Source organism: Harpia harpyja, chromosome 22 (genome assembly GCF_026419915.1).
Source record: "Harpia harpyja isolate bHarHar1 chromosome 22, bHarHar1 primary haplotype, whole genome shotgun sequence".
Classification (NCBI taxonomy): Eukaryota; Metazoa; Chordata; class Aves; order Accipitriformes; family Accipitridae; genus Harpia; species Harpia harpyja.
Genome location: NC_068961.1, coordinates 18,884,474 through 18,906,836, shown reverse-complemented (window position 1 = coordinate 18,906,836; position 22,363 = coordinate 18,884,474). Strand labels below are relative to the sequence as shown.

The window sequence follows — 22,363 nt, the reverse complement described above, 5'->3', positions numbered from 1 at the left end:
TTCCTTTCACGGGGTCTGGACTAGAATTCTAGAATTTATTTTTTTTTTTCTAGGAGCGACTATAGATAAATCTAAAAGAGAGCACTTGACTATTACGGCTCTGCTAGCGTACTTAGTTGGTATAAAAGCTGCTTTTCTCCTCTGCTATCATTTCATCACTCTTGGCACAGTCATTTGGTTAAAAAGATGCCTTAAGCTATTTGAATAAAGAGAAGAAATCAAGGAAGGATTTGTTTGAATTGGCAGCGGTGTCACCTTTACAGTTCTATGTCTCACTACTGACAGATACTTCTCACTACTCTGTACCAGCTAACTTCCTTGATTTCTGGGAATCTGTCATCAAGACTTGATGCTGTTTCTCTATGTGCTTTTTTTGGTAACTGACTACTTTATTCTTTAATCTTGATTTACAGCTGTCAGAGTGTACTTTGTAACTCTTGGAGAAGAACTCTGCAAGTCCCCTTGATGTTAGGGCATTGAATCTCTTTAAATCCAGGTATGATGGGCACTTTCCAGTTTCAGTAAGTACAGAATTTTGTCAGAGCCTTGTGGAAGTTGAAGGACATTTCTGCTGTATGGTTTTTTTGTCCAGACTAAGTATTCTTTCACCATTCCCTTACATCGTGCTAGTTTGAGATCTTTAAGATGTGTACTGCTGGGATCTGAACTGATTTAACTAATTTCTCTAAGGAACTGTAGGACACCAGTAGACAGATCAGATTGTGGGTTTATTGTTCCCTTTCAGATGACCTATTATAGATGCTGAGTAGAAGGGTGAATACTCGAGTACAAACAGTGATCATTCTTTTTTGACATAAGAAATGCAAGTGAAGCACTTCAAGATTTAACCAGTGAAAGAATTTGCTTGGAATATGCCTAATGCTATAATGTAGTCCTTGGATACTCTCTGAAATAACATCAGTTGAAATCATTACTAATTTTGTTTCATATGTTAGAGTACGAAGCAAATAAAGAGGTCTGCAGTTTCCAGAAATTACTGCGTATTAAGTCACTGGGGCATTTTATCAAAGCCCCCGGTGTTGCGTGCTACTGTCTCACTCATTCCTCTTCTTTAGCACAGGGACCCTTTGGGGTCAGCACCAGTAGTTGTAACTTCAGGTTTCCTGTGGAGGTGGTTTGCTTGGCAAACAACGTGATCGGGTCAGGAGACAGCAGCTGGGGCAAACACAAAGTTTACTTCCAATACGGGTATTTCAGATAACTGCAGTTCCTTCCCTCTCTGAACCCTGTGGGCTGCTCCTGCCTGAGAAGAACGTAATTACAGACCTTAGATGTAAAGAAGACAACTCTGCTTCTTTTTTTCTTTCTCCCCCCTCCCCCAAAAGGCTATTTATAGCCTATGCTGAGAAATGTGGTAGACAAAAAATTTCCTATTACAGTCTATACAGGGTATGCAGTGGTTCACAGGTGATGCATACAGCTATGAATTAATTACCTTGGTAGAAAAAAGATGAGAAGCCCATTTGGAACCAGTGTATTAGGGTGTAGAGAAAGTGTAGAGCTCTGGTTGGAGTGGGGCAGGAAAAGAATCTCGTTTAAGTAACAGAGATGAGTACAATTAAACTTGGAATTTTTATGGATTTTTGTAAAAATCTTTATATTTTTTTCACCATGCTTAAGAATAATCTTGGGATTGGATATAGCAGGTTGTATGTACTTAAAATTCCTTTCCTTCTCTTTGTATATTAATATATTGCTTGCTTAATCTCATGAAATTTTAGAAGCAGAAAATCTTGTAGAAAATACAATTTTTGAAGGTTTGTCTATGGATTCATAGTTTTGTCCTTTAGAGGGGTTTTTTTTTAATCATGACTGTTTAGTGATGTAGAACAGCTCGCTCATATCTTACTAACATGAGTGCACTGAGGTCACCACAACCATTGCTATGCTCATATATATGTATTTTTAAAAGGAGAAGAGAGAGGAAGAAGTTGGAACTGTTTCCTACCGTACTGCTGTTACGACCTGTTCTGAAGAAACTTTCGTTTTAAGTAAGTTTTGGTCAAATAATTGCTTTTCTGAAGTATAACCATATAAGAACATTTTTGTTGCTTACTTTCTGTGGGGAGTGAGAAAGGTTGCTCAAGAAAGTATCAGAGCTAGATAAATCAATTTAAAACTTGGAGAATGCAAACTTTGGGAAAGTGAATACGAAACTGAAAAGCAAGTAGACGAAGGTGTAGGGTTCCACCTGAATTCTAACCTTTCTGTATATACTTTGTAATAGACTTCAAAAGCATAACTGTGTACTTTTAAAATATGGAATATATATGAACCTTTCACAGTATATGTATAATACTTTGCATTTTCTTTCCTGTAGGTTTACATGACTTAATTTAACACGTATTAAAAACCAAAAACAAACAAAAAAATCCAAACCCCGGGTTCTAAGGGATTTCTTGGTCAAAAGAGAAGTTAAAAAATTTGCTTTTTGACTAAGCATTACCCAGCCAGGGTTGCCACATAGCTGTTGATCAGTTATCTCTAAAGATCACAAATATAAGCATCCGACGTATAATTACCAACATTATTTTGTAAAACTTCAGGGACTTGAGAAGGACTTAGCTTCCTACCATGTGTATATAAATAACGTGAATGCATTCTGTGTATGCGTATGCATTACTTTGTATGTCCTGTGGCTGCAGTTCAGTGTAGGAAGAGTGAAGTTAACTAAAAGCCAGTAGAAGTAATTTACTCACGACAGCACAGAAGTCTGTGAAGATTAGTTTTCTCTGCTTCCCAAGTATTAGAAAACATTATTTCTTGCAGTGACAAATAATACGTACTAATGAAAGTCAGCATAGTGAAATCATTTCCTGACTTTGGAGTATATCCTCAATATGTACTTGGGTATAACACTCACAATAATCAACTTTAAGACTCTGCATTTTTTAAAAAATGTTACTTTAATAGATTATACGTATGATTGAGAAAATGCTCCTATATGAACTAGGCAAGATGCCAGTGAACACGGCAGTTCCTTTTATACGATCCCCATCCTTGGAGAGGAATCTCTTCTGTGTATGCTTGGAAGGACGCAGGTTTGAGTCCTTTTCATGGAGAATGCTCAATGGAAAGTACAAAATGGAAACTGGCAATAAAGAAACACCAGAGGATGTTGTTTTTCAGCTAAATTAGCTGTGGCCATATGTGCAATACAAACTTATCTTCATCTTTTTATTGCAAAAAAGGGTTAATAATTGTATGGAATGTCCAGTCATATTTTTAAAGTGCATTTTCACAAGCATTCAATCAGATTAAAAGTCATCTTCCGTAGAGAACTCAGAGGTATTTTTCAGCAAAGTCCCTTTCTGTCAGAGATTACAGCTCTCTTTCGTTTGACATTTGGGAAGAGATTCTTGCAAGAATTACTACTTTCAGTAATAAACATTTTATCTTCTTTCAGCATACCTAAGAGTATCTGTCTAGGTGTGTCAGTAAGTTGCTTAACCTCTAGATCAAAGAAATGATGTGGGATGTAACTACTTGAATGTGAATGTTTATATAATGTTAATGGTACTGGTTGTTCTTGTATTAATGAGCAAATTAATTGTGGAAAAAAATGTTGTTTACCAAAACCTGAAGACCATTTAGGTTTCAATAGTAATGTTTTAAAATAAGAATTGTGTGTACTTCACAATCCCCTGTTCTGAGAAAGAGCCTCTAAAAGAAGTATTAAATTTTAGTTAATTTAGTAGAAGCCAAATCAAAGTAATTTTTGCTTATTTTTATTGTCTGACATACTTGACCAGGTATTTCTTCTGAGCTGTACAATCAAAATAATATGTCTATTTTTTTTTTTTTCTTATCCCCCCCCCCCCCCGAGAAGTGCTGCCATCTCCACTTCATAAAAATCTGACCATGTCATTTCATGATCAGCTCAGGGCGATATAACTGCAGCCTTTCTCTGGATAGTCCTGGCCTCTCCCTTGCCCTGGCAGTGCATTCTCACCATTTTTCCTCTGTCCACTTTGCTGTCGTACAGCCTTGTGGTGACGCAGATTAGCTTGCAGATTCCGCTGGAAACTTGGTGCTTTTTCCTTGTGTTGTGGAGTTAGTCTGTTGACCTGACTCACCTTGCAGCTGCAAGTGCTGAGGTGATGAAAATGAGTGTGAGGGGGACGTTTCTTCTGAAGGGAGAGGCCAAGAGGGACAGTGAGCTCAGACAGGCTTGGGGTAACTCTGAAACTGCACCCTGAATCACAGACATCCTGGCTAAGTTGCTCAGCAGGGATGTCCTGACAACTCGGTCGTATTATTTTCTCACACCTACCTCTTATCCTGCCAGTTGTCTGCTGGGTTGGTCTTTTCTTTCACTGCCTCTCTACCTTCTTAGTCTGTGTCTAACTGGATGCTCCAGGCAAGATTCTTCTCATGCCTCGTGAAAGAGTGCCAAAGCCACAAGTGATAACCCCTGACAAAATGGATAAATTACATATGTGTGCTTTGTGTTTCCTTAGCTGACCTTGGAGCCTTGGCATAGTGGCTGAGACTTGCTGTTCTGTTGAAGCTGCGGGGTAGCTCTCATTGTACCTAGACAATCCTTGACTGCGGTGGAGGTTTGTACAGGTATCAGATTTTTTCATTCCTTGTCTCGGACGCTTATACTAATATTGACTCTTCAAAGTGCACAACCTTCTGAAACCAAAACCTCAAACTCCAGACTTTAAGCAAAACTCAGTGGAGAAGCAGGCATTGATTCCCAGTGGCTTCGTCCAGTGCTGCAGGAGAAAACTTAAAAATAGTTGTTTTCTCTTTGTACACTGAGTATTTAAATTTATTGCTTATTTTCCCTCCATGCACAGCTGTAGAACCTGATGCATATTGAGGAAATGAAGTGCTTGTATTAAGAACAAAGATACCTATCATAGGTACCCGTCATCCTGACTTTGCAGAAGACAAGAGTTTATCAGTTGCAGCATCCGTGCTATGTATTTCTAGTTAGGAATAGTCAAATGTTCACAGACACAAAAGTGTTCTGGTAGCTCCTCAAGTGTAGGTGCTACATGCCTTCTCATCTGTAAAAAAAAAATAAACATTAGGAACAAAAAAAGTAGTTTTCAAAAAATAACAAATAATGGAAATGGGAGGCCCAGGTCGTGGTCTTGTTCCTGCCAGTGAAGAGCAGAGGCTTGCAGAAGCATGGACGGACCATGCGGGTCAGCACCAAATTGTGAGGCTGGTGGTGTAGGCAAGGATTTGACTTTCATCATCGTGGAACCCTGTTTGAGGCTCAAGGACTCTTAGGGAGAGATGGAGGAGAAATTTGGCTTTTATGACTCAGGGACCCTGTGTGAGGGTTGAGGGCTGTTGGAGAGAAATGGGATCCACCATCTTTGCCAACAAGCTGGTAAACCTGGTGAGGAGAGTTTTAAACTAAGAATGATGGGGGAGGGAGATGGCAAACTGCAATTAAGCGAACAAAACATGGGAAAGGAGTGGAAAATAAAGGATGTGGGAGTCGTGGGGTCAGGAGACACCTCAGGAAAAATGAAATGGTGCAAGGAGGCCTACGCCTCAAGTGCATGTGTACGCACAAATGCTTGCAGCTTGGCCAACAAGCTGGAGGAGCTAGAGCTGTGTGTGGTCCCAGAGTGACACTGTTGGAATCCCTGAGATGTGGTGGGACAGCTCACACGGCTAAATTGCAGTGATGGACAACTACAGGCTCTGCAGAAAAGAGAGGAGGGGAAGATGACGGGGAGATGCTGTTGCCCTACAGGTGAAGGAGCAGCTTGGATGCATGGTACTTCTCTGGGATGTACAACAGCCTGGTTTGAGAGCGTGTGGGTCAGGATCAGAGATGTCAGTTAGGGTGACAGCGTGGTAAGAATTTGTTGCAGAGCTCCTGACCAGAGTGAAAAAGCAGACGAAGCTTTCTTTGAACAACTTGAGAAAGTCTGGTTCTTGTGGAGGACTTGATCCCCCTGACATCTGATGGAAAGGGAGCGTGGCAGGATCCAATCAATCCAGGAGGTTTCTAGTGGGTGTCAGGGACAGCTTCCTGATACAGGTACTAGACGGGCCACTGGGATTCACAGACAAGGAAGAACTGGTTGGAAATTTGATAATCAATGGTAGACTTGGCTGTAGTGACCATGGAATAGTGGGGTGCAGTATCCTGAGGGGGAAAGTAGCAGACAGAGTACAGACCATAGACTTCCCAGAGACCAGACTTTGAATTATTCGGGGAACTGGTAGGTGGGATCGTGTGGGAGGCAGCTCTGAAGGGTAAAGGAGCTGAGGAAAGCTTATCACCCAGGTGTGCCAGGATGATGTCAGGAAAGCCAAAGTTCACATAGGATTGACACTTGCAAGGGACATCAAGAGCAGCAAGAAGAACTGCTTCTGTGGGGTGGGTTGACCCTGGCTGGACACCAGGTGCCCACCAAAGCTGCTCCATGCCTCTTCTCCTCAGCTGGGCAGGGGAGAGAAAATATAACAAAAGGCTCGTTGGGTCGAGATAAGGACAGGGAGAGATCACTCAGCAATTACTGTCATGGGCAAAACAGACTCCACCTGGGGAAATTAGTTTAATTTATTAACAGTCAAATCAGAGCAGGATAATGAGAAATAAAACCAAATCTTAAAACACCTTCCCCCCACCCCTCCCTTCTTCCCAGGCACAGCTTCACTCCCAAATTCTCTCCCTCCTCCCCCCCCAGCGGCGCAGGGGGACGGAAAATGGGGGTTGGGGTCAGTTCATCACATGTTGTCTGAAAAAGTCTGAACAAAGAAAATGTGGGCCCGTTACTGGGTGGGGTGGGTGGATTAGCGACAGCAGACACAGAGAAGACTGAGGTACCCAGTGCCACCTTTGTCTTAGTCTTCACCAGCAAGGTCTCCCAGGCCTCTGGGATTAGTAAAAGGGTTGAAGGAATGGAAGAACTACCAGCAGAGAGGGTTGAGTTGGGAGTTACTTGAGAGAACTCAACTCGTACGAGTCCATGGGACCTGACGGGTGGCATCCCAGGGTGCTGTGAGAATTGGCCAGCATCCTTGCAAGGCTGTTGTGTATCATCCTTCGTGGAGTTTGGGGGAGGTCCCCAGTCGCTGGAGAAAAGCAAATGTTGCACCCGTCTTCAGGAAAGTTCAGGACGGTGCAGAATTTCCCTGGTCCTGGCAAATATTTAATCTTTATAGTTCTGATAAAAATAGATGTTGAAGATGGATGCTTCATTTGTCACTGGCATTCTATGAACGTTAGTACTTACGCTGACTCCGAGGACAGATTCTTCTGGAAAATTAAAGAAATGCAGGGGGATGTACATACAAGGAATCTTAAAGCTCCTTCAGTTCTCCCTCCTTCTGCAGAGTTTCCAAATATGTAACATTATAAAGGCTCAGCAATGCGGCTGCTGCAGACCTGAGCTGGCCCGGTGATGTCCTGAGCTGTTTTCTTACGGAGGACAAGGAAGCTGGTGACGACCAAATGAAGAGTTTGGGGGAAATCAGCTCTGCAGTTGAAATGATGCCTCGGCGTGTCAGTAACACATTTTGGTACTACGGCCTCCCAGCTGGGACAGAAGGTTTTACACGAAGACCATATGTGCACTAAAGAGATAATGCAGTGACCTCTCTGCTGTGGCTTTGGCTTAAGGGGTTTCTGCTGTCAGCTGCCCGACTCCCCTCATCCGTGCACTGTTCCCTAAATTCTTCTTGTCAAACTGTTTACCCCTGTGATTTCTAAAGCAGAAACTAGTCTGTAAAAAAGTCTTGACTGTAAATTTTTTTTTTTTTTCAAACCAGAATAATTTGTAAGCGCCTGGGTTAATGGTTAAATGAAGCATCCCACTGTGGTGCAGACGGGGTGTTAACATCCAGAAGGGGCAGAAAAAGTCAAGTAGGGTGGAATGGTAGGTGGTAATCACATACTTCTTAGTGAAAGAGCATGCGCACCCCCACGTGTAGCCTACGTGGACCAAAATATTCCTGTCTGAATGAGTCCTTCACCACGTGTCACCTCAGGTTCGTTCCAAGACCCTGCCACTGAGGGGTCTGGGACTTGTAGCAGCTGAGCTGCAGGCCTCCCTCATAAATAAATGCTTTCTACATCACTGTGAGGCAAATCAACGTGTATTAGAATGTTAAGTGCTATTCCTTAAGGTTCAAATATTTCACTGCATAAATTCATTATTTCTGTGGGGATTAAACCCAACATTAGAACTGCGAAATACTGTTTTCCTCTTGTTTTCGGCTGCTGTTTTGGTCTGTACCCAGCCTACTGTCCCTTATTACTCTTCCTCTGCTTCTAAAACAGCATCTTGTTTTCAAAGTCAGCATTAGAAATAATTGACAATATGGAATATTACCTTCTCCTAAAAAAAAGTAATTGTTGTGGCTAACTGCAGGTTGGGGTTGATACAAATAAACCCTTAAACAAGCTAAATGTTCCCGGTGCGTGAAATAAGTATGTATTGGACAGAAATTGTTATGTGCGTGCAGATAAACTGTGGCTTTTACCAGTATCACTTGTTCAGATATAAGAGATTGTTTTGTTACAGCTTTCTCTCATGTCTGACTTCCTGAGGATCTCGGAGCTAAAACAATTTTCAGAACTGGAAACCAAACAGACTTTGCCCCTTTTTGATTGTGCTAATCTCCCTAGTGTTAGCTGCAGCCGTAGGAGTGCAAAGTGTTAGAAAAGATTAGTGTGAAAATCCACACTCCTGTGTTGCAAGCTTTGGTGTACCTTTTAATCTACACAAGAGGAGTTCTGGCTTCTCTTTGAATTGTAATGTACAGATTTTTAGAATGAATTGTTTAATTGTGTGGATGCAATCGCATTTAAAATGATCCTATACTCTGACATTGCCGTTTGTGCATTACTGTATTGTGTCATTCATTTTTTAGTCTCTTTGTTATAGGTTTCTTTTAATTTGCCCTGGCTTCAGCGACACATTTCTTGGGCAGGCAGTACCTCTGCAGTAGCTGCAAAGAAATTTGGCTGGGGGTTGAGTTCATCAGCCCGCTCGCGTGAACACCGGCTGCGTGACTTCGTGCCGGGAAGCCTGGCAGGGAAGGTGCCAGCCACCTCCCAGACTGCAAACCTTGCTAGAGCTAATGCTCTTACGCTAACAAAAGCGTTATAAAGCGTGGCCGGCCTCTCTAGATGGTGGTGTGCCCCACGCGGGGCTCCTGTGTCTGGGCGCAGCCCGTACCCGGGTGGTACAGCCTCCCGCGGAGTGTGGGATGTGGGATGCGGGATGTGGGATGCAGGACGCGGCATGCAGGATGCGGGACGTGGGATGAAGGAGGTGGGATGCAGGATGCGGGATGTGGGAGATGGGATGCGGGATGAAGGAGGTGAGAGATGGGATGCGGGATGCAGGATGAAGGAGGTGGGATGCAGGATGTGGGATGCGGGATGCAGGCTGTGGGATGCAGAGCGGCCAGTGCCATGCCACCGCCTGCAGCCTGTCTGGCTTCTGCTCTCCTTCCACCCCACCGGGGCCGTTTGCCTCTTGACTTAGTTCACTATTCCTTTAAGCTCTTTTAAGAAGAGCTGTAATATCTACCGAGATAAAAATAAAACGGTGGATGGATGGGGAATGATAACGGTGTCGTCGTTTTGCGCACATGACAACTATTCTGCCACAAAGATCTTGATTTTATGTTACACCAAGGGCAGTTTGATCTCACTGTTGCTCGCTGCTCCCCTGAACCCGGTTTCGGTGAAGTTATCCATTAGAGGGAGCTACAGAGCAATTTATTAGGAGATCAGCTTTAAGGCACAGTTTTTGAACATGTTAGGTACACATAGGGAATAAAAATACATCAACGATATGTTCAGAAATGGCTCTGGGCTTTTCTCCTTTTTATGGTGAATTAGTTTTAGCCCTACTAGGACTGATTTCCTCAGCCCTGTACCCAGAGTCCTCTGTTTTAAAGCACTTGTTTATTTTCTTTGACACCCCTCCCTGCCGTGTGGTTATCCCATTCCCATAGCACGTGCGTTATTTACAAGGATGCTGGAAATACTTATGTAATCTTCAAAAAATAATCACTCTTTTGTTCCCTAGGTCACTACTACTCTTATCTTGATAAGAAAAAAAAACGCTAAGGGAATTGCAGAGGAAGCCTGCCCTTCCCGTGGTGGTACTGAAGAGCCAGGTTGTACTCGAAACCGCCTTACGCCAGCCTGCTGTGCCAAGGACCCTTGCTGGGGATAAGCTCCGTAAGTCCAAAGAGGATTTAAGTACAGTCCGCAGCGGCTGGTGCACACAACAGAGATGCAGCCTCTGGCTGACGAGAGGGTTTAAAATCTCAGACCTGTCGACCGCCAGAAGGTGAGAGGGTAAAGCAGGGCCACCAGCACTCCCCACAAGTCCTGCTCGTACAGCGTTTGCACGGCTTCTCGCCCAAACCTCGCCCCGGGGAGGGTGGTGCGTGATTTGTGGCCGTGCAGAAACGCACGGGAGGGAACGGGCGAGATGGAAAAGACGCACATGAGAAGCCAAATTTAGACCGAGGTTAAGCTTCCCCAAGTCTGAGCAGAGAGGGGGCAACCTCCAAGCAGGGAATCTGAACGCACGAATCCAGGCACGGCCGGCGGTGCCGTGGGAAATCTGCCTGCAAGGCGGCGGGACCGCCGGCCTCACTTACCCTGGTTTAGGACGTTCCCGCTTCCAGCACTGACAGCGCTTTCTTGGCTATTTGACGGGCAGCAAGACAGCGACTGTGCTCCGAGACACTGCCTTCAGATGCAGCCTGCTCATCCGCAGTCAAATTTCCCCTTGAAACCCTCAGGAATTTTGCCGAGAGCGAGGCCATGCACTACTTGACTTACTGAGGCAAAAGCTGTTTACAGCTAAAGAATACAAACAAGCCCCGAAACTTCTGTCCTTCATTATTTTACATTGACTCGCTGCGGTCTGGGCCAGCTCCAGCATTTTTTCTCACTGCACTCATTACTCCAGGCAGTGATGAAACTGGATAAGCCAAATGGCCAGCTTGGCCTTGACATAGTCATAATGTCGTTGAAAGTAGGGGGAAACACAAATGTACTGCCTCGGCCGTGGGAGTCTGAGACCTTCCTGCTTCATTTACAGTAAAAATCAGTCAGAAATCCTTAATTCCCTCACTTTCAGACTTCTCTGGTACACACACACACTAAGGCGTTGCACAAAATATCAGGAGAAAGAAGCCGGAAGACTTTCATAATTTGATCTTTCAAACCTGTCAGTGAGAAATGCTTTGAAATTTAACTTCCCACCAAAGAAACCCAGGTAAAGCTGTAGGGACATTTTAATTGTATTAAAAATGGTCACCAAAGACGGTCACATCACTTGGAAGCAAATGCTGCTATTGAGAAGTGATCTGCTGCTGCAAGATAAAGTGACAAAGTAAGTGGGATAAATGATCTTAGGTGGGACCGCTGGCATAGCCTTCATTGTGTTTTTGAAGCAGCAAGGAAGGATTCAAATACCAATGCATTTACAACAGAACTGGACTAATTTCTCTACTCTGGTTTATGTCGGCACATTTACGTCCAAATAGCTGAAGCGAAGATTCCAGTTCTGCTGATAACTAACCCAGAAAATCAAACCCCCGCCGCTGGCTGCCGCAGCATAGCTTACATTGTTTTGCAGCAGCTGCAGGATGCATTCTTTACACTTAATATAAACAAACAGATAGGATCCCGGCGTAGGGGAGGGCTCCCGGGATGCGAGGGCAGCTCGGTGCCGCAGACCCGCGGCTCCCCGGCTGAGAGAGAGCGAGCGCTGGAGCCTTTGGTGGCTGTTGGCCTGGGCTGCCTCCCATCTAGATTTCTTAAAACTGGCTATTTTATTGTTTGGAGATAAACTGGTTGCTGATTAGATGCAAGTGGGTTTGTTTAATTAAAAAAAAAATAAAAGGCCGGCTAATTGAGTTAAAGCTATGTGGTTTATGGGAGAAAATGCCAAAGTTAATTACGGTTACCATCTGTTTCACCAAAATACTCGTTCGCTTTGAATACCTCTATTGTCAGGGCTGGTTTTAAGATCTTTCTCAAATTTAGTCCAGTGAGGAGGTACTGTAAAATGAAATTAAACTGTTCCCCATAATCTCTGGCAGACAACAGAGTGGTGGCATCTGCAGTGACCTTATGGTGCGATTTCTTTTAAAGAAAATATTGCTGTGGCTTTAATCACTGCAAGCTTAGCTCTGTGTGCAGGAAGCTTGCGTGATTTTTTTCGGGGATTTATTCAAGGAGGTCTTCGTGTATGTGTTTCTGTATGAGGCAAATTGCAAACATGAATGGCATTCTTTTCCCCAGTGCCTCCTTTCCACTACCTGACCATGGTTTAATTCCTGCGATATTAATTCTCAAAAAACCCATGAAGAATTCACCTCTCCCCGTGGTACTCAGGCACACATACACATGTACATGCACACACCTTGCTCTTAAGAGCTATGTCACGATATATGAGTTAGCTATCTTGAGCGTCTCTTAATACACTTGTACGGCACAGCCCGGAGGAACCGAGTGACTGGACATAGCACGAGGTTTTACCCCTTGGACTTGGTTGCAGCATGGGACCATTTGTCGCAGGCTCCTGCTGCACCGCCGGGCTGCCCGCGCTCACTGGGAGATGCTGGCACAAATACCGGTTCCTGCCTCGTTTCCAGGGGGTTGTGAGGTATTTGAAATTAATGTTATGTATTGCTATCGGTAAGTAGAAGAGGTCAGACTAGTGCTCAGGTGATAGAAGCAAGGTGGCTGTGAAGCTGGCGTCAGGAAAACAAGCCCCAGTAACTTCTTTTGACAGGCCAGCTGTGTTATGATATACACATTCTCCAAAACATTCAAATGAGGCGGTCTCGCTGACTGAATGTTTGTAATTCCAAGGCTGAAAGGAACATATGAATTCATGTGTACTGAATCCTGTGAATTCAAGGAAAATTCAATGGAGATTTAATCTGCTTCTGGAAGGAAAAATTCTTCGCTCTGCCTACTTCAAAGAGAAACAAAAACATCCTTTATTCTTCTTAGTGAGAGGACTGTACTGTTACCACTCAACATAGTGAAATAACGACTCCTTGAAAATCTTGCTCTTACATCTTGGATAAATACTCGCCTAATGGGAGTGATAAAGTATTAGGCAATAAGATTAGAAAGAGAGATTGTTCCTGAATCAGTCCATTAGGATTAACCAGGCTTTGTTCCATGGCAACTTAGCTAAGAATAATCATGACTGCAAATAGTGCTGTTCCAGTTTCTTGGGTGGAGCACAGGGTAAAATTGCTGGTCTCCAAATGCAATTGTTAATGTGTTTGGCGGTTCTTAAATGTCACTGTGGCTGTTCTTCAGTTCAGTTAGAGTTGTTGTTTTTGCCATCATATGTGATGCGTAAGGAGTTCAAAACCCTGCAGGTGAGCTGAGTTCCTAAGGTCCTTGTATTTTCAGATTATTTTTGGTGGGACGTGATTTCTGACATTAACAGCTGAGGTTGACAGTACTTTCTCCGCCACCTGCCCTGAGTCACCGGTGGCGTACGAGGCGTGAACGGAGCGTGTGAGGGATGTGGGCTGGAGCGGTCAGGCTGGCACTTTGGTGGGTCCTGATGATAAACCGGTTCTCAGGAATGTGGATCTCAGGTGGAGGAGAAGTTCGAAACACCTTCTCTGTTCATTCGTGCTGCAGTACACACGTACCCAGGTCCCGTCCTGGGTGCAGCTGAGCTGGGCCCGAGGAAAGGCAGTCTTACCAGTGAGCAGCTTGATTACATTGATTCTGTCAAGAAAGAATCTTGAGAATCTTTTAAGAATTGTAAATCTTGCATTTCTTTATATTATACTTGTTTTTATTATTCTACTGTACACTTCCCCACCTCACATTGCAATATATATTTATTTTAAATGCATCTGCCTGTCTAATCTGTGCTTGGAAACTATGGTGCTTTCTTAATTCACCAATCTAGGCTAGCATGAATCATTTTACGTATTTGATTATGGTGGCATAGTCATTTAAATAATGATGATGAGCATGAATTTATCCACTTCACTGCAGGCAACACCAAACTTACACAGGGTTCAGGTAGCATTTATTTATGTATGCAAAACCACTGCAAAATATTCTGGTAGGAAAAAAAAAAAAATTTACTGGCTTATGGTTTAATGTGTATTTCCAAGCGGTGACTTATTTCTCTTAGAACCAGCCGCGGCCCTAGAAGAAGGTGTGTGCAGGGACACCACTGCTTTTCATGGGTGCCTCTCTTCGAGGGTCTCGCTGGGGCAGATCTGTGCCTTCGGGGCACTTCCCCGCCTCTCCTCCTTACACCCCTTTACCAGGACTGTTAATCCAACAGGCCCAGCTCTTCTGGGCACCCAGCAGCCTCCGTCTTCGGGGAGTCTGGCTGATGCCGAGAGCAGATGACATCTCGTTTAGCTTTAGCTGCCTGGCCTGAGCCTGTTGTCCAGGGTCCTCCCTCCGTCGATGGAGAGCGGTGGGTACCGTCGGGGGATGGCTCTGGGGCAGACCGTGGGGATGGGGGGCTGCCTCCTCCCCAAAACTCTGCCCTCCCTCCCCCGGCTGCAAAGGGGACGCAGGCATCCAGCCAAGACCCGACCCAAACGTGTAAGGAAGGAGAGGGGGTGATTGTGATACCGAAAAGCCGGTCGAAGAAACTCTGTAAGACTCAATTTTGGAGTTTTAGAAAGCAGGCGCTCTTTATTGCAGCGCAGGATGCACAGGGGATAATTCCACCTAGCGTACATGTCACAGCTTCAGCACAAACAGGTTATATAGAATAACTAATTGCATTTTAATCAGATTAGTATACATATACATAAAAATGATTGCAACTTATTATCTTAGTACTGCCTACATCCGATCATGCGCAATGAAGGATCCATTTGAGTTGAAGGGCTGCTTTTGCGACCACTGACCCATTTGAAGTTCTCGTTGGCTGTCCTTGAAGTCTTTATTCTTGTCCTTTTTCTTTGATCTTGAAGCTTAACGCAGTTTCAATCCCATGTGGTCAGTTGCAGCATTGTTCTCATCTAGCGTAGAGCAACATCTAGTCATAAGAGCAAAGAACTGCAAAACTTAGGAGTAACTACCTCTACGAGTTAATTGCTTGGCTATACTTTTGTCTATTGTTTCAATCATAGCGTTAGTATAAGATTTCTAATAATTATTTACCAAATCGCACTTTTACAGTCACCTAGCAGCAAACCAGTTTCCACGGCTGGTACAAAATATTAAAACCATCAAAATATTTAGACACAGCATACAGAATGTATGGAAATACGCTATCAATTGCCAGCCAAAGTGATCCAAACACAAATCCATTGAAATAAAGCACTGTGGATTCATCCGAAGGGACGTGGAGTGCAGAAGAGGGGAGGAATGGCGTGAAGCCCATGCATACATTTCCCCCTTAACTTTAGTCTCTCCTATTAAGCTTTGGCAAGATACTTTTGGTTTGGTTGCTCTCGTTCTCGAGTTCAAAGAGTCACCCTTTATTATGGCTGTTTCTCCCAGGGAGTCAACACCAGGTAGTGTTGACAATTCCCCTTACACCCCCCAACACACACTTCCCTCCACCCGGCTTCTTTGGCAGCCCAGCACCTTTCAGGTTTTAGTCTCCTCTTTCATCCTAGCTCCAGATCTGCGTTCTCACCGGCCGGGCATTCACCAGGGCATTCCCCAGCTCGCAGTGTTCCTGCTGTTTTGCAATGGGCTTGTGGTGTTAGCCGAACTCCACCTTGCCTTGCCATTGTTGCCTTTCCCGTTTTTTTTTCCCCCTCCAATTACTTGCCTCTAATTTAACTCCTTACAGCCAGAGTGGATGATGGCAAATTCACAAAAATTACAGCATCTTTACAACACAATATTCGTACCAGCCGCATTTACCACGTGGTGCTCAAACTCTTCAAACTTACAGTATCATTGAAGGTAATTCTGGAGTCTGCTTACTTTTAAAATAGCCAGAAAAAATGAATGTACGATTTGTGCTTGTGGTTGTGTACAGCCCCGTGTGCCTTTGGGAATGCAGGGACTCTACCTTCAAAGGCTATGGCCGTGTAGAAAACATCTGTAAATCTTGGGGAGATGAGACAGATAGTCTTTCTGGGGTGTGTCATCTGGAAACTCGTATGCAAGTTTGCAGAAAGCCTGTCTCACTGACGGCAGTCTTCAGGCTATAGAGGATTATCCATGCAAAGCAGACCTGCCGCACGCACACGCAATGCGTTGGGCACAGGCTGTAGGTTACGACGAAGGGTCCGTCCCATCTGAGACTTTCCACGGGCAGCGTAGTTAGCTGTAAGAGTGGTACGTGTGTGGTCACGGTACTGACGTTCCCGTTTGCCGTCAGATTTTCTTGTCCTGGTTGTTATGTGCCATACTTTTGCCATGAGGGGGAGTATACATTGCGTACCGGCTGTGTTTTGATTCCACTCCCTGCCCCTACACTGTGTCCTCGTGTGTATACACCTCTCAGGATGTCTGCCAAATCAGCCAGCTGAGACTGAAATACTTTTCAAGATACTGATTTAGGAAATATTTATGCAGGAACAACAAAGGAGAAAACATGGCCTCTCTGGTGTCCTTTGGCTGGAAGCTAAAATGAAGTTTGCCAGCGGGAGAGAGGAGCAGATGCTCTGCAGGCCAGCGCTGGTGCACGGGGTTGTGCTCCGGGGCCGGCCACAAGCCACGAGGGACGGGGCTGCGTGCTTCAAACACACGGCCCTGGGTATCTCACACTCACAGCACCGGGGTAAAACCACGGCGTGCGTGGCAAAGTACGCGCCGTGCCCACCGGCTGCTCCATACCCACCCTGAGCAGGAGCTAGGACTGTCCTTGTGCCGCTTACCAGGAGCATTGGTGGTTGTTGTTCTTCTTTTTTTTTTTTTTGCCTGACAAAAATAACACAGACACACCCCTTCCCTAAATTACGAGAATTTATTCAATGCTTCATGCTTTTTTGCCAAGCTTATAAAGAACGCCTCCTTTTTAATGCTTTGCAGGAGAGCTCTGATACTTTTTCCAGAACTGATTTAATCTGTATACATTGAAGTTTGATATCCTGCAGATGTTTGGCTAAATTCTAATAGAACAGCCAGAGTGACCCACCATGGGAATTTTATCATAATCCTCCAGAGGAAAAAAGTGTTCATCCCAAGGGATGTGTCATAGGTCAAATAAAAACTGTCATACCTCCTTCTTGTTTTGAAAACGCCCATCATCTTTACTTTTATTTACAACAAATATATAAAAGCTTTTTTGTCAGCAATTTGTCTTTTTATTTATGTACTGGTACGGTAACTAATTATTACAAGTTCCACACACTGCTAATCTTGCCATCATGGTATTTCTAGTATGACAACTTTCATCTGCTGACTAAACAAGCACAGTCTTGCCTTTTCTCAGCATGGCCGTGAGTCAGAAACAAGTCGCTGAGATTTGAGGATCTTAGGGCTCGCCCGTACATGGTTTTTGCATCAGTGCAATTAGACAAGTTTAAGTCAAAGCCGTGCAGCCCCCAAGCATGGCTGAAACTGCACTCTTGTTAAAGCGCTTATATCGGCATCGTTCATCTGAATAAATGTGGTGTAACAAGCAGTCCACGCTAGAATAGCTGCACTGGAGTACACGGACCGGCTGTCCTGGTCTGGCTGAGACAGTTCCACAATGTCCACCACTGTGCCAGTGTTCCCAGGAGGTTTTTTTCTGACAATATATGTGTGAGATTTTAGAAAGAGCTCATGGGACAAGAAATTGGACATCATGCTGTTCACCAGGAACGTGAGATTTTTCCCTCTGCCTCCTTTTCAGATCTGGGAATTAGGGGCCTGGGCTCTGAGCCTACAGCTGGTTATAGGGAAAAACACAACACAGGGAACGTCCCCCTTTTGTACCACCTCACACCAAATGAAGGAAAACACGCTCTTTGCTGCATATCCCAGTGCGGCAAACGTTCTTCTGACACAGAAGCTCATGCAAAGAGCTTATCACGCAGAAGCCTCACCACAGGACCAGACTCAGGGTAGTTGTCCTCTACCACATGCTCTACTGCCTGTGACTCATCTCCTGTATCGTAGGGGGTTTTGTTTGTTCCTTTTTTCTTTCTTTTTTTTTTTTTTTTTTTTTTTTAAAAGCCTGGTCACCATGTGCTGATGGTGTAGGTACACAATGTGTTTGCTTTGGCAATGAAAGCAGCTGAAGAATTTCCCAGTTCGTCCCCCAGCCCAGCTGCTCACCCTGTCCCTCTAGGTTGTGCTGATGCAACTGTTTTCATATGGGTAGTATAAGCCAGGTCAGAGAAAAAACTGATGTTAAAAAGTGTCTTTCAACAAAAAAACCCCACCCACAATGGCAAGGGGAACACTGACTTGTCATTGGAACAGGAATGCACTGCAGAGGACAAGCAATTTTTTAATATATCATTACAAAAGTAGTTCATACAGGACTCTGGAAAAGAAGTATGAAGCAGCTTGTGCTAGGGGCAAGGGGGTTAAAGCCACAAAAAATGTGAAAAACAAGTGTTGAAATAAATAGAGCAAACAACTAAGATGACATTTGGAATTACACAAATGTGTTGTCATCCACTGTGAGTATCAAGTGTACTTCTTCAATCTGTCTAATCTAATGTAAACACAGAGCAGCATGCATATCTAAAAGAAACCTCTACCAAAACATCAAAGATACCCATCTTGCCCTGGGGAGATGATAAGGGAAGAGAGCAAACCAGGTATGACAGCTCCTAGAGGCATCATTTAATGCATGGTTATAAGGCATTTGCATTCCACTCTAATGACAGTGGTAAAAACATACACAGGAGAGGAGAGAAGAGAGGAGAGGAGAGGAGGTGGTAGGTCTCAGTTGAATATTAAAGCACATTAACATTGAAAGTTAGTTTCTCAAAGTATTCTCTTTTTTTTCATTCGAAATAGAGACCAGGCGAGTTCAGCATGAAAAAAAATACAGGTAGCGTTAAAGCTTCATTTTGGATGCTAAATTTAACGGAACAAATGTGAATGCTTTTATTGCCACTGACATATTTAAATGCAAATCTTCCTACAGCCTGTTTTTTTTGTCTCATAGCAAGCTGTTATGGTTAAAAAATCCCACCTCTTTCCAAACATACACAGCATTAAGCCAAAAGACTTCCTGCAGGAATTCTTGTTTGAAGGAGTAACTTTGACTCAAATTGAAACTCTTTCAGGACACTCCTAGAGCTCGTGTTTTGTAGGAGTTTGGACTAACTGATTGCAGAATTTTTTCCTTGACTGGTAATTGATGAACCCACATGGGTTTGTCCTACCACCCTGAAGTGCTATTGGCAAGAAAAGTGAGGTGTCAAGGTTTGATGTGATTCGCAGTGAGGATAGGAACCAAGCTGCTATCTGATTTTAATGGGGACTCTCCAGGCCCTGTTTTGCCCACAGATGATCTTGCTCAAGCAAGAGGAGAGAGAACTTCAGGTTCTGCAGAGGAGAAAGCTTTCTCCTGTGACCAGAAACAACACTGGCTGCTCTGTGACCCTTGAGTCTTCTCACTTTGATGGTAAATTAAGCTAACAGGTACATAATAAAGCTTCTGCCATATTTTAAGTGCTGTTTGGATGTAGTCTATACAATAACAGCTTCTAAAATGGCTTTGCTCTAAACAGGAGAGGATTTAACATGCATTTTTATCTCATACTAAGAAAAGATTTCTGAGTAGGATTAGCCAAGGAGACAGTGTTCGCATTTGAACTACTTTTCTGCCTTGAGTTTAAATCCTGGTTTAGTAACACTGACTTTCCAAAAAACTTTTTGGTGTCATTTTCCCTGTCAATGCTGGAAAACCCACGACATCACCAGCGATCATAGTTTGTAGGTTTGGAGATGAAATCTTGAAGGAGTTCCTGAGACGTTTGGGCTATGCATAGAAAGAAATCGGAAAACTGTCCCTTCTTTCTTTGTCTTTGGCGCAGAACGACTCCTGCCTTGGTGATACAGTCTTTGCTCGTGCCCGTCGTGCTCTGGCAGCAACGCCTGCACCGAGTCCAGGCGTTTCCCTCCCATCCTGCTCTTCCCCCTTGCTGCCATGCGGCGCGGAGGTCCTCTCCCACCTGCGGAGCTGGGCTTTTAGCACTCAACACGCCGTTCTCTTCAAACGCGCTTCAATCTATCTTGGCAACTTTTGTCCGTGGCCTGTAGGGAAAGATTTAAAACCCCAGCAAACAACAGATTTCAGCTGTTGACCTCAGCAGTTCTTAGGAACTACATCATTTCCCTGATCCTTGCAGTCCAGTAACTGGAGAGGACGCAAGTTAGCTGGCTTTTGGCCAGGGAGCCGGCTCCTCTGCACATCTTTGCAATCATTCCAGTCCATTGCCACAAGCGCCACGGGCAGTTTCAAAAAGACAAAGACACGTTAAAGATGCTTCAGTCTTTGCAACTGTATACAAAAGAGAAGCAAACAGCCTAGCGCTGCTCTGGGGAGTTAAGAACTTGCAGTACTGGGAGGTGAACGAGACCATTTTCTGGTATTCATTTCTGCACAGGCGCTGTTGTAAAGAGTGGTGAAGTGATTTTTTTCCTGAGCTTCGGATCAAGCCCGTATTCCTGAGAGGGCTCCGTGCTTCCCCCGCCAAGCAGGCTGGCACACACTTACGTGAGCTGATGGCCTCAGAGAATGAAAATTCAGGTAGAATGAAATACCAGCTTACCCAGCGGGGAGACATATGCTTCCCTGGCCTTGTGAATGATGCGTATTTTTGTGGATCCTGTCCTCTTCTTGTGTGTTTTACTGACACAACAAACTTGCTGGAATTAAAGTTCATTAATAAAACAAAGCTTTCTCATTGATTGGATATTAAAAAAAATGAGGCACAACTATGTCTTAGCAAAAATGTATTATATACCATCAGAATACAGTGGGGCAACATTTATTATGGAGGTAAAGGAGGCAATGTATTTACTCTTATTTCAACCACACATATGTTGAGAACTTTCTTCTAATGATGCAACTCCCTGGCAGAATTTAGATAGATCTTTATGTTGCATTCCAGCCATCGCAGCACAATTATTACTAAATAGCTAGCGTTGTTGCTTTAATTTTTTGTTGTTGGTGGTGGGACAAGTGCTTGTATCTCTTCACTCATAAATTTAGGTTCCTTCCCCACTGCCGTGGTAGGCACTCAAATCTGCGGGGCTTCGCCGCTGCTGTTAGACGGGCTATGTCAGAGGATGAGTCTCCTCTATGGAAGGTGCCTGGTTCTCTTTTAACCAGCACTCCCAAGGGTCGCCACTGGGACAGTCACGCCAGCTCCCGCTGCAGAGAAGGCAGAAATAAGGTTGACACTCCCTAAGGCCATAACCTAAAACTACCAAAGCCAATGGTGCTTCGGCCCTTTGAAGATTTTATCACGACTTTCCCAGTCCAGTATTTTGGATATTGGGTCAGAATCCACCTGAGTTCCCTTGGATTGATTTTTCTTTCTGAGTGGCAAACGTACCAGTCTGGTCGCGCAGGGTAACATGCCAGGGATCAAACTTGTCTGCCTCTGACCTGGGTAGTTTGGTGAAGGAGGAAAATATAATCAGAGCTGGATGGCAAACGTGCCTTACACATACCGCTTTTTTCTGCAGGACTTCCTTTCAGTGCGAGTGGATAGCAGACAGTCCCTGCATGGGTAACATTCACTGTCAGCTATGCAATAATTTGGTTTTTTATCTTATAGGGTCTCAAGCCCTGTTTGTTGAACAGCCGTCAACTCTTGTTCAGAGGAGAAAATTATTTTCTCAGGAGACTTTCTATGTGGCTCGTATCGACAACTATCTGATGGCTTATGCAAGCCATGAGGGGTGGCATCATCTCCGCAGGAGCTAAGATCCCTGTCAGAAGTGTCCGTGTTGTGTGTGTTAATTATTTTGGATGTCCTACTTTTGAGATGGTACGGACCCAGCATTTGGGAGCATTTGGCATGATTTGGCACTTTCTCAAATCAAAGCCAGTATCCCAAGGTAAGCCCGGTGGGAAGGTTCTTTCTCAAATTCTTTCTGGGACAGAAAACACAGCAGAGAAAGGTTTCCTAGTCTCAGTTCCTCTGCCTGTACCCGGGATGGTCAAGAAAGTGAAGGAGCTGCACTTATAGAGAAGAGCCTACTGAGCTCTAAGTGGGACCATGTTTCCTGAAAATAAAGGTAAAAGTTGCTAGCATGTGTTTGCTGAGTGTACGCAACATATATTTTTTCAGACATTTGTAACCTGGAAATAGGAAAAAGCACATTTCATGACAAACTGCAATCCCTTCCTCCCGAGGATGGTGACATTGCAACCTTTACATATTTTTTAACGTGAAAAACACCACTTTGTCCCTTGGTGTTATTCTGTGGTGCCTGATCTCCCACAGCTGCCATGAA

At 44.2% G+C, this 22,363-nt stretch overlaps 1 long non-coding RNA gene across 1 annotated transcript; it reads left to right on the top strand.

The window, feature by feature from the left end:
- The first annotated feature begins 9,574 nt into the window (after positions 1–9,574).
- On the top strand, positions 9,575–22,100 carry LOC128135312 (uncharacterized). The gene is made up of 3 exons (XR_008233044.1): positions 9,575–13,377; positions 15,789–15,904; positions 21,682–22,100. It is a non-coding gene; the product is annotated as an uncharacterized LOC128135312 (long non-coding RNA).
- Positions 22,101–22,363: the final 263 nt, after the last annotated feature.